Source organism: Takifugu flavidus, chromosome 1, assembly GCF_003711565.1.
Source record: "Takifugu flavidus isolate HTHZ2018 chromosome 1, ASM371156v2, whole genome shotgun sequence".
Classification (NCBI taxonomy): Eukaryota; Metazoa; Chordata; class Actinopteri; order Tetraodontiformes; family Tetraodontidae; genus Takifugu; species Takifugu flavidus.
Genome location: NC_079520.1, coordinates 14,312,436 through 14,323,926, shown reverse-complemented (window position 1 = coordinate 14,323,926; position 11,491 = coordinate 14,312,436).

Sequence of the window (11,491 nt, the reverse complement as noted above, 5' to 3'; positions counted from 1 at the left end):
ATCCAACTTTCACCATATCAACATTTAAAACTGTCATTTGAATGCCGATATATACAAACCTGTTAGGTTCAAACTGTTCATATAACAATGCTGTAACTACTTATTATCACTCCTGTGCAGAACCCTGTGACCTACTTTAGCTGATGTTCTATCACCTCGGGATAACAGGGGACAACCTGACCATCCTGTGACACTCCATCCCCCATTTTCTTATATGTTCCTTTTGTATATCGTGCTTTGTTTTATCCTGTGACGCTTAGGCTTTATCACATGACGCTAACACTTACGCTTATTGTAATCTTACATGTTTGTGTGCTAGTATAACAATAAACCTCACCAGGGCCCACACTTGTAGCCCACACTGCAGACGTGTGGTTGCCCTTGCAGCTTCCATCTCATTCCTCTGATGGCAACAGCACGGGAAGAAAACTGATCACTTTCTCCCCAACATAAACCTTATCAAACATGCTGTTTGTATGCTTGTTGATGACACCAGTGCCATTAAATTGTAGATGATTTTTTCTGATGTGAGCAGATGTTGCTTCGCTCCAACATGTGTCCGTAATGTGGACGGTCCACACTACCATCTTCCACTGTCCCCTCTCTAATAGCCTCTCATCTTGGAGTATTGTTTGCCCGTCTTTGTCACACTGTTACACGGCACTTAACCAGTCAACGTGGGGAGTCCTTGGCTTAGGAAGTCTTGAGCAATAAATTTCATCTCCACAATAAATGGAGCACTGGGGCTGGTCAGGACCCCCATTTACTTTCTAACCCAGCTTTTATTCTTTCCCTCCCTAAATAACGCTGGCCCTCCTGAGCTGTCCCACCCTGAAATTCTTGATCCCCTATGACACCCCTTCTTTCTCAGACCCGGCCCATACAACAGGGTTACTGCTGAGCCCACTGGCCTGCTCATTAAGCAATGGGTTCTCTCCCACCCATTCTAGCCTTCTGCCCCATTCATGCTGGTCCTCATTACAACTTTATAGGCCACCATCAACTGTCACCTCATTACCCCTAACAATCTGAGATAGTGTGTGGCCATGGGAGATGCATTGTCTTTACAAAGTCTGACACGATCTCCAAAGTTTTGCATATTATTTGCTTTTGGATGATCTAAAGCAGATTTGAAGTTGAATGAGCTAAAAAAGTCTTGTTGACATATTAATTTAGCTGTGGATTCCTAATGTATCTGTATGTGCTGAGTGGAATAAGTCGATCACCCTGCAACAATGCGCAGACCACTGAGGCTGTTTCAAGTCTCATTTGAGTGAAGCTTCATGGATCACTTTGTCACACACATTGGTTGAAATTTTATCTGGTCTTCTGCTGGAACAATATATGAGTCTTAAAGTGGTGTTACATACAGCAGAATTCATATACCAGATATATGACTGGGGCTCTAGAGGGAAGAGAGCCTTTCAGTCCTGAAGCCCTTAAAAAGAGTAAATGCTGTTATCTACTGACACCCGTGGCCTCAGTTCTATTAGTGCACACATATAATAAATTTAAGAGAGGAGTTGCTGTTGTGAAATATAAGTTAAATTTATTATTTATTTATTTATTGATGCCGCGAGATATATGTTGGCAACCAGGCTAACACTGTCACAGAAAAAGCGAAAAGCTGATCTTTAGGCTGAACGTAAAGCACTGAGGAGTGAAAATGGAGTGCTTTTAAATATGTGTGTGAGTGTGTGGCGCTGTGACAATGAACGCTGGCCCTCTTCTTGCCCTATGAACCCAGGATGGCCTCAGCCGCAGGAATCCCAGTTGACACATCACAGATCAGTTTTCTTTGCTTCATGTTTTGTATTTGTGTCCCTCCTCACCAAAGCGTGGACCCGGTATCTTCAAGGTCTGACAACCATTGGCCCTCTCCCGGCCCTGCTGGCTTCTTTCTTCCTTTCTCTCGCGCCTCTGTTTGGGCTCCTTTTTCTGGCCTCCTTTTCTGCTTAATTGAGTTGTTTGGCAGACGGGGCTTGCAGACAGTGTCGTCTATGTGGGGAGTCTGCTTTTGTGCTGCCAGAGACCGGTTAGTTTTTCACTGTTACTGCTGCATGAGTGAACATGGCCCAGATTAGGAAGGGGGAGCTGGAGTGAAATCAGGGAAATATTACATGGATATGACTAAGACATATTTTCTCTAATTTCTCTCCAAATCTGCCCATGATTTCCCAACATATCTGTTTAAAAAGTGACTTAAAGGCATATTCACCCTACTGTTGTGACAAGAGACTTATTTTAAAATAGTCTTTGCTTTCCCTGCCTATTTTCAGTTGTTTGACCATCAGGAAGTGAGAGTGTCCTCAGAATTAAGTGCTCAACAAACAGAAAAATTTGTTCTCCCAACAGAGGAGTGCAAAGTGGTGAGAAGAAGGCAAACACAGGCTGTGTGTGGAGTCATTAATCATCAGGACAGAGCAGAAGCAGCGAGACGTGATGGTAAAGTCACATGTTCAGCATCAGCTAGTTACTAAGTCAGGCTTACTGAGAACGTTAGATCACATCTATATGGTATAAAAATCCAATTCAGCTTTAATGTCAAAATCAAAACATTTTCAAAACATTTTCAACCCCTTTGTTAACTTCTGCATATTTAAAAAAAAAATGAGACAGTTAAAAGCAACAAAATGTTTGGTTGAACTTTCTCAATTAGGTTAAAGACATAAAAACAGATTAGCAGACACATCAAGTTTCACAAACCCTTGTTTATGTGTTAATGTATAAAATAGTTCCATCAGTTTTTTATTGGTTTAAGTTTGATTTTGATCCTCTAACCTGCAATTAAAAGTGTCCCAGTAAAGAGTGACACGTATTAAATCCTTGATCCTACTAATAAACCCATCAGGTCAGCTTCTTTTGTTTACTGGTGTTTATTCTTTACTGTGTTTTGAGATGTTAGCTGTGTGATCAGCTCACACCGTCCAAAGTCTGGACCAGAGCCACGCGCCTTCAGCTTCTTCACCGAACCTGCTTCACCTTTCCACACTTTAAAATCACACAGACAAACAAGCACTGACAGCTACATCCCCCAAACACACACACGTGCACACACACACACACATCCAATACACACTGTCCTTGGATTTGGGCATTCAGGATTTCTGCTGGTCAGCAGAAAGACAACAGCTGTGTTACAAATGTATCTTTGTGTGTGTGTGTGTGTGTGTGTGTGTGTGCGTGTGTGTGTGTGTGTGTGTGTGTGTGTGTGTGTGTGCGCGCGCGCGCGCGCGCGTGCGTGTGCGTGTGCGTGTGCGTGTGTGTGTGTGTGTGTTAGAATTACATCCCTCCTGCCTGCTAAATGCCCAAACCAGCCAGCAGGGTCAACACAGGAGTCAGAACACTTCAGCGGGATGAGACGAGGCCGAGCAGCGTCATGCATTTTGATCACACAGCTTCACCATTTAGACTCACGGAGCCAGAAATCCCTCCGGCTTTGTGCTGCGCTGCCTTTGAGGTTACTAATAAGAAAGAAACACCTGAGTGGAATTCTGGAAACAAACATAAACAGCCAAGGAAAAAATAATCGAAAAAAATTTCCATAAGGAAAGTATACATGTTACATATGAAGGGGATGAATTTAGTGTTTTTTTTCATATGAAAACATTCAGGCTGAAGTATCTGTGGGTGGCAGAAACAGTGAGACACATGATATAGAATAAACAGCCCCACTATCAGATCTGGTGTTTTAATGTCTTATTCACATTCTAGTTCAGCTTATAACGAGACTCCACAGACATAAACCAGACTATTTCCAGTACTGCTGTGGAATTGGGGTAGTTGTGGTTAATGTAGAGTCGTCCGATGACGGAAATGTCATCAGTTCAATCCCAGCCCCCTGTGTCCTTCAGCCCCTACTGCCCCCAGAGGACCACCAGAGCCGTGCCTTTGGTGTGTGAATGTATGTGACTATTCCTCCAGAGGAGCAGGGGTCACACTAGGAGGTCGTTCCTCGTGAATGTGTTAAAACCAACTTCTAATGTGAAACCATCAGATGGACCAAAGACCACTAATGTGCTGCATTAAAACACCCATTTAACCCAGGATACTGTCTTTGGTCAGAGGTTTCTGCACTGTGAACGCCTCTAGTTTGGATCTTGTGCTCTAAAAGTTAAGAAATGTTCTTCTACAAGGAAAAAAAAAGTCTGCAAGGAATAAAATTACTTAAAAACTGCTGTTTTTTTGTCTGTCTCTCCCTTTCAGAGCCTCGAGAAGGGTGTTGGAGCCTAACCCAGCTGCATATGGGCGAAGGCAGAGTACATCCCTGGATGGGTTGACAGCTATATGAGCAACTATGAGTTCAATACCTTGCTCAATGGTACCACGGCATTGCTCTGAAGGTATTCTGGCAAGTCCCCCTACTACCAGAACACCTTGCATGTTTTATCCACGCTGGGTCTTGAACCAAGAACCCTCCACTCAGCCCAGGCCACGATAAATTGGGACTTAATTAAATAACTTAAAATGTAATTAATCTGATTAAGGGAGTTTAAGTGGGGGGGGGATCAAGAAAATTGCTTTTATTTCATGATGATGGCAGTTGTGTAGATATAAAAGTGAAGGAGGCACAAGAAGGATCCTGAATGACACCTGAGACATGTAGTTAAAGAATAAAAAAATAAACCCTCCCTAATGCAAGCATTAGAATGTTGTCAGTGCTCATAAATGTAAATGTGAAGTAAAAAAGTGTTAAAAATCAGTTACACTACAGGAGGATTACTGTGTGTTTTCCTCTTTGTGAGTCCTCTGTTGGGAAGGGCACAGTCCAGTCCTCCTGTGTGCAGGTGTCATGGCTGGACCTCTTCATTTACATACATTTGCATGCTGTCAAATAGAGCTGCTCCTGACAGCCTCCAGAGCCGACTGTCTTCCTGGACCCTGGCCCAATCTTGTCAGCACGGTTAAACCAATAACCTCCAAATGTCACTGAATGAGAGTGTGAAACATAAGTGTACATGTGTTACTATACAGCGAGGCATTCACACCAAAACAAAATCCCTCCACTGTTAAGTTTCCATATACCTAAGGGGCATAAAAGATGCAAGAGGTACTTGTGTTTGCCTTTCAGATTGGGGTATTTTTAAATAGAATAACACACGAGTGTCTGTCTTTCGTATTAGTGCACATACTAAGGAATCATAAATGGCTTGTGTAACAAATTAAAACAGTCAAAACACTGCCACTGTCTGATGGGGTCTCAACCCAAAGACCACAGTGTTTCATTAAATGCACCGAGTTACTAGGAGAAGCTGACGATTGCATAATTATGCATATATTTTGGGCATTGGATGCCAAATACACAAAGTAAAAAAACTCAAAATGGGCTCTCTTTTCTTTGTCCCCCCCTTCCCCACATCTCGGCCTCCTCCGCTGGTTTGTGTCGTCCCCCACTGAGCCAAACAGACGTCTGTTTACTAATTTACTGTAGCTAGCCAGGAGGCTCGCGTTGTGCAAGCCAGCACTTTGTCTCTCACACTGTGAAACACACCAGCAGTTAGACTTCTGCCTGACAGCATGCTAATCGTCTGATTTAACTCTCCCATGTTTAATCATGAGGAGAAATGAAGGGAGAGACTATGATAATTACATCAAACTTCTTTGTGGGGGAGCCCATCTGTAGACCTTCAGGGTGAGGAATCGCTCTTAAGACGGCTGCTCAGGACGGATCTAATCCAAAGGCACAAATGCGTGTTATCACTTTAGCTAAAGTACTTTTCCAGTTCTGTATTTTCCTCCTCACCATTAATGTGTAATCGGTCTAGCTGCATCTGCGACCCTCGCGGGCTTTTAGAGCAACTTTTTGAGGAGAAAAGATGGGAAAAGGGGAACGAAGTTGAGAGGGCAGGTTCTGGCAGGTCATTGTCTCTCTGCTAGTCTCAATACTGAAGAGTCCAGGAGACGTGTTCGGGAGTTTAAGAGTAAAAGCGGAGACCCTCAGGTTCTCATCAGCACTCAGCAGTTTAGAGAATGAATAAATGATGTCCAGGGTGGCCGCTCGTGATTCCCCAAACCATCGCTAACGTAGCGAAATAAAAAGGAGATGTTCAGAAACACATATAGCTCTCAATGGTGTATTTACGATGAAGCAGCAGCGTCGTGGCGGCCGGCGAGAGTTTGGGCATTGAAGACATGTCAGCGCTACAGACGCTACAATGTGGCAGACCACAACAACAATCCCATCTCTGTGACACAGACAATGGTGGAAGTGTTCACCCACAGATGTAGACGTGTCCCAGCCATCTGTCTGCATACCCCCACAGTATAATCATTGTGTTACGCAAACATAAACGGTGGCCACCCCAAAACACACAGAAACGCCCCCAGTGAGTGATCCATTCAACGCTTCGCTTACTTCATCAAAAGGAAAATTGGTTTACTAATTTAATGTGACTGTTAGCTATTTAGAAGCTTTGATGTCCCACCTAATAATCCTAATTACAGGGCAGGAAATGCAACAGAATAATTTAATTGATTTTTTCTTATTCATGCTAAGAAAACATTTGTGATTTTTCAAATAAAAGAAAAACGATAATTCACCAGTTGTCACTTTTTAGTGACACATCTACGATTAAGTACAGGCATTGTCTGGAGGCGTGCACATGGGCACAGGCGCACACACATATACAAACATGTTTATGTGTAGAGGCTGCTATAGCTGAGGACAAAGGCTGTAGTGTGTTTGTGTGCACCAGGAGACTAACATAGGGTCACCATACAGTCTGTGTGACAGCTGAGGATTGAAAAGCTGCTGCACGAGAGAGACACTGCTCTGTGCGTCTACAATACGTGTGTGTGTGTGTGTGTTTGTTCATATTTGCGTGTGTGTGTGAGAGAGAGGGGGGTCAACACAAAAAGAGGATAATGAAAGTCTATATTTGAGCTAAAGTTATTTGTGTCTCTGGACAAGAACAGAAGGGGGAAAAACACTGAAGAAATACTCATCTGAGAGTTCTTTCTTTCTTTCTTTCTCTTTCTTTCTTTCTTCTTTCTTTCTTTCTTTCTTTCTTTCTTCTTTCTTTCTTTCTTTCTTTCTTTCTTTCTTTCTTTCTTTCTTTCTGGGAGTACCATCAGGATACTGTACGCAGATGTCCCTTTTATCTGAGTGGGGACAGTTGACGTGAACAGGCTCAGTCAGTGTTACAGGCTGCTGACATTACAGACGCGTCAGTGCTGAGGCCTCTCCATGGTCTCTGTGTCACTAACATCATACAGTCTGAAGATACGTTGAGTATAATTTTATCGGCTGCCCCCTGCACTCTCTTTTTTTATTGGTATTTAGCTGGATGTGAAGAGTAAGGGTGCATCGTGTTTGTCTTAACTCAGACTAAACTGAGCCGATTGTATTATGTCCCAAACACTCCAGGCATTAGACCAGCGGACCGTACTGGCCTCCCGTTTTACCTGCGCTAGATTCTTCAAGCTTTGTAGAAACACATTACTCCCATATCTTCATGCAAGTTTCATCCCATTGAATGTCCTCAGACCTCCATCGAACAGTATGTAGGTATGCACCGCGGCGTTTTTGTCTTCCGCTGAGGAACCTTTCTCAGTTTAGCATACAGAGGCCAGATGTGATGAATTAAAAACCCTTGAAATGATCATTATCTTCCCGGGTTTAAAGTTTTGTTAATGAGCATGAAACAAATTACCTCCCACATTCTGAAGCCTATAGAGCAATAATTACTGCTTTTTACAATGTGGTAGTTTCATTTATATCCTGTGTGTTTTGTACAGAGAGCCTGGTTGGAGTAGCAGATCCCACAGCGGCAGGGCTGACAGAGACTGTTGCCAACATTTGAAACAACAGACAGTTTATTTAGCAATTAGCAGGCTGCCGCAGACTAATGGGAGTGGGAGTGTACGGCAAAGAAAAGGTGATGAAGCTGGAAGGGAGCTAATTTCCCTCAGGAGGACTCACATGCAAGCACAAACACATGAATACAAAATGCAGATGCACGCACAGGTACAGTAAATGCACACAGACATGCATTGACCACACATGTGCACACGTGCACACACACACATGGCACGTTGTTTTGTCTTTGATAAAATCCCAGGAGATTCTAGAGTTAAACCCGCAAAATGTGTGTTGTGTTCTCACTGTGTCATGTTTCTCTGGTCTAATGAGGAGGTGCCAGTTAATTTACCATTAGACACTGACTTACACTGATATTTATGGGTAATTGCATTGGATGTGTGTGTGTGTGTGTGTGTGGTGTGTGTGTGTGTGGTGTGTGTGTGTGTGTGTGTGTGTGTGTGTGTGTGTGTGTGTGTGTGTGTGTGTGTGTGTGTGTGTGTAAAAGAGACGGAAAGGGCAATTTTTTAATGACATCATGTCTAAGATTAAATGCGATATGAACGAGTCAGTGTGAATATCTAATTAGGTAATTTTACATATATTATAATACTGTTAATACTGATGTGGAAGTTATAGATTAACACACTGGGGAGATCATTCAATTAAATTGATAGAAGTTCAGCATTTCTCAGTTGGTTTGGCCCAAACATTTACTGCAGATAAGTGGGATGAAGCATTTCACCACTAGATGCTTCTGAGGTTCTGCTGGTTTACAGCCGGAGTCCAACAGTAGCAAAAGTTTCCACTCTGGAACAGGAAACTTTGGACCGTCATGTAACGGCTACAGTTACCTCTCCAACTCATATTTGGAGGTAGGTAACAGTGTGTTTCCTTTTTACCTGCCTTACTGCAGAAATAACAGGGTGTGTTTGTCTGTTTAGATTAAATAATGGAGAGTTGCACTTGAAGCAGCAGATTTGTTCTGGGTCTGTTTAAAGTGTATCTTCCATAGATTTATCTTTTATTCTCTATATTTTATACATTTTATTATACTTATCTTTTTTTGCATACTAATGAAATATGATATTTCCGATACAGATGTACAGAGCTGCTTTTGGACGTGTCTGTTAGTTTGTTGTTGGTGGCTTTGGTTCATTTCCGACTGTTCCTGAATCAGATGTTTTGGTTCATGGTGGCTTCTCTGGTGCTGTCGTTTGGGGCCAACTGATATCGTCAGGACTGTCTCCCCGCCAGCACAGTCCAGCTGCTATGAGGCAATGTAACCTAAAGACACAATGCAGCGCATCAGCCCCCAACAATGGGCGACTTGTGCTTTTTGATGACATCATCGTCACTGTTGAGGGAGGCTTTGAGTCGTTTGTTGTTTTTTCAGCAGCACGTGATGATAGACGCGTCCCTTGAGCACTTTTGTGAGTGTCAAATGCATAATCTACCTCATTACCCCACCTTTTCACATTGTAGCCGGTTTATTTTCACCTCATAAAGTTTGAAGAGATGGAGGGTGAATTATTGTGGTGAAACTCTGACCACGGCATCCAGGAATGACGCTTCATCACGCCACAGTGGACGGGAAGACCGGAGCAAAGCACAGTAAGAAGGTTGATCTAGGTTTTTAAGAAGGTTTTTAAAGTGGGGCTGCAGCACTGGTGAGATGCGGACCCACGTGCATCCCTCACATGTTTTGTCACAACATCACCCCCCCCCCCCCCCACCGTGCTTTCTCTTTGCCTCCCTGGTGGAGTTAAAGTCATAAATCCAGCTCCCCACCCTAAACTCTCCTCTTACCTTATCCCCTGAGATTCACTTATCCTCATTAGTGGGTATTTTTCTTGTGTTTGTCAACTGTGTCTTGCTTTTTTTTCATACCACCTGCTCTCCCCTCTTTTCAGCCTCCCACCTATCTCATCCCCTGCTCATCTGTGCTCTCCGTCAGTCAGTAATTGTCATCATAAGGATGTGTTCCCTGTCACAACTGGAAAACAGGCTGCAGACCGGCAGTGTGTCGCATGGTTCATCATGCCCCCGGAGGCCCCAGTAGCGGTTTGTAAAGCCCCGGAGGACCCCAACAGGCAGGAAGCCTTCCGCTATTAAAGAGAGGAGGAGACTTTGCAACTGTATTATAACAACGAGAGCAATAAAAGGGTGTCATCTCTTAATGTAACTTTTAAAAAATCATATTCCCTTTTTCCTAGACAGACAGACAGACAGACAGACAGACAGACAGACAGATAGACAGACAGACAGACAGACAGATAGATAGATAGATCGATAGATAGATAGATAGATAGATAGATAGATAGATAGATAGATCGATAGATAGATAGATAGATAGATAGATAGATAGTGAATGCAGGTGGACGCACATGGTGCCACACTGCCTCCTTGTGGCCAGGTGAAAACACTGTCTTGTTATTGTCAAAATTAGTGTTTTTTTCCACATTATTGACAATAGGATATTTTCTACTAAAGCAACATAAAAATAAATAAATTTCATTACAGAAGACATTATCATGTCATTCTCAGCAGCAGTAAAACAGAGATAAAACCTATTTCCTTCTGTAACAGTCAGATAAATGGGCTGATGCATTTGCTTTAATGTTAGGGGGGGATTGGTAGAGAGTCAGGACTGGCTTAATGATGGAACCCTGAAGCAGACCATGTTTATTTAGTCCTGGTGTGTACGCTGTAATCAGGTCGACATGACCTGGAGCAGAGGTGAGAGGAACTAGCGCGTGTGGATGAAACAGAGGGCGAAGACAGTCAGATACAGGTGGGAAACGCTGAGGCAACCATGCAGGCGAGGGAGGCGCGATGAGCACAGAGGAACTGACAGAACACTTTTTAAACCGGGGAAGTTGACCTTCCTGTATCCTACAACAACTTTGACGGTACAGTGTTCCTTGTAGGTCATCGAAACAGAACTTTCTGAAAAAACTGTCCAATTTAGAAGTCTGTGCATTTAGGCAACGGGCTGTTACATTTTTGTACCTACAGAATGTTTTGGAATTCAATAACTTGTTAGTACAGAAAAGTGATGAGCTTTTTCATTAATACAGCCTCAAAACTATAAAATAAGCAATCACCTGCCCAAATTGGTGAAGCATGGAAGCACAACGTGCCTCTCTGGGAGAGACTCTATCATGTTAAATGACCTTGAAAAATACACAGAATATTTAAATCAAACTGGTGTAACATCCATGCATTTAAGTTAATGGTGCAGATCAGAATGGGCTATAGACTGTATGGTGTGGCGAGCATGTGTGCGAGCAGTGTGTGTGTGTGTGTTGTGTGTGTGTGTGTGTGTGTGTGTGTGTGTGTGTGTGTGTGTGTGTGTGTGTGTGTGTGTGTGTGTGTGTGTGTGTCTATGCCTGGCTCTACACACACATATTGTGTGCCCATGTCTGTGTGTAAGTGGGAATTTGTTTTTTGTGCCATGTGTGCCCTCAGCAGGGGGCCACGTCGGGCCCCATGCCAGCCAGCTGGAGGCTCAATCTGTTGAGGGGGAGTGCTGCCCAGTGTTGGGATCCAGACTGCACCCAAGACTACACCCTGACCATTTGCCTCCACTTCCCCTCTGACCAGCGCGAGCTGCTTGGCAGGCCAGTCAGGGAATGACAGCTCCACACAGCCCGTCCACCAGACACGGGAGCTACCGCAGAGGAGCAGTGA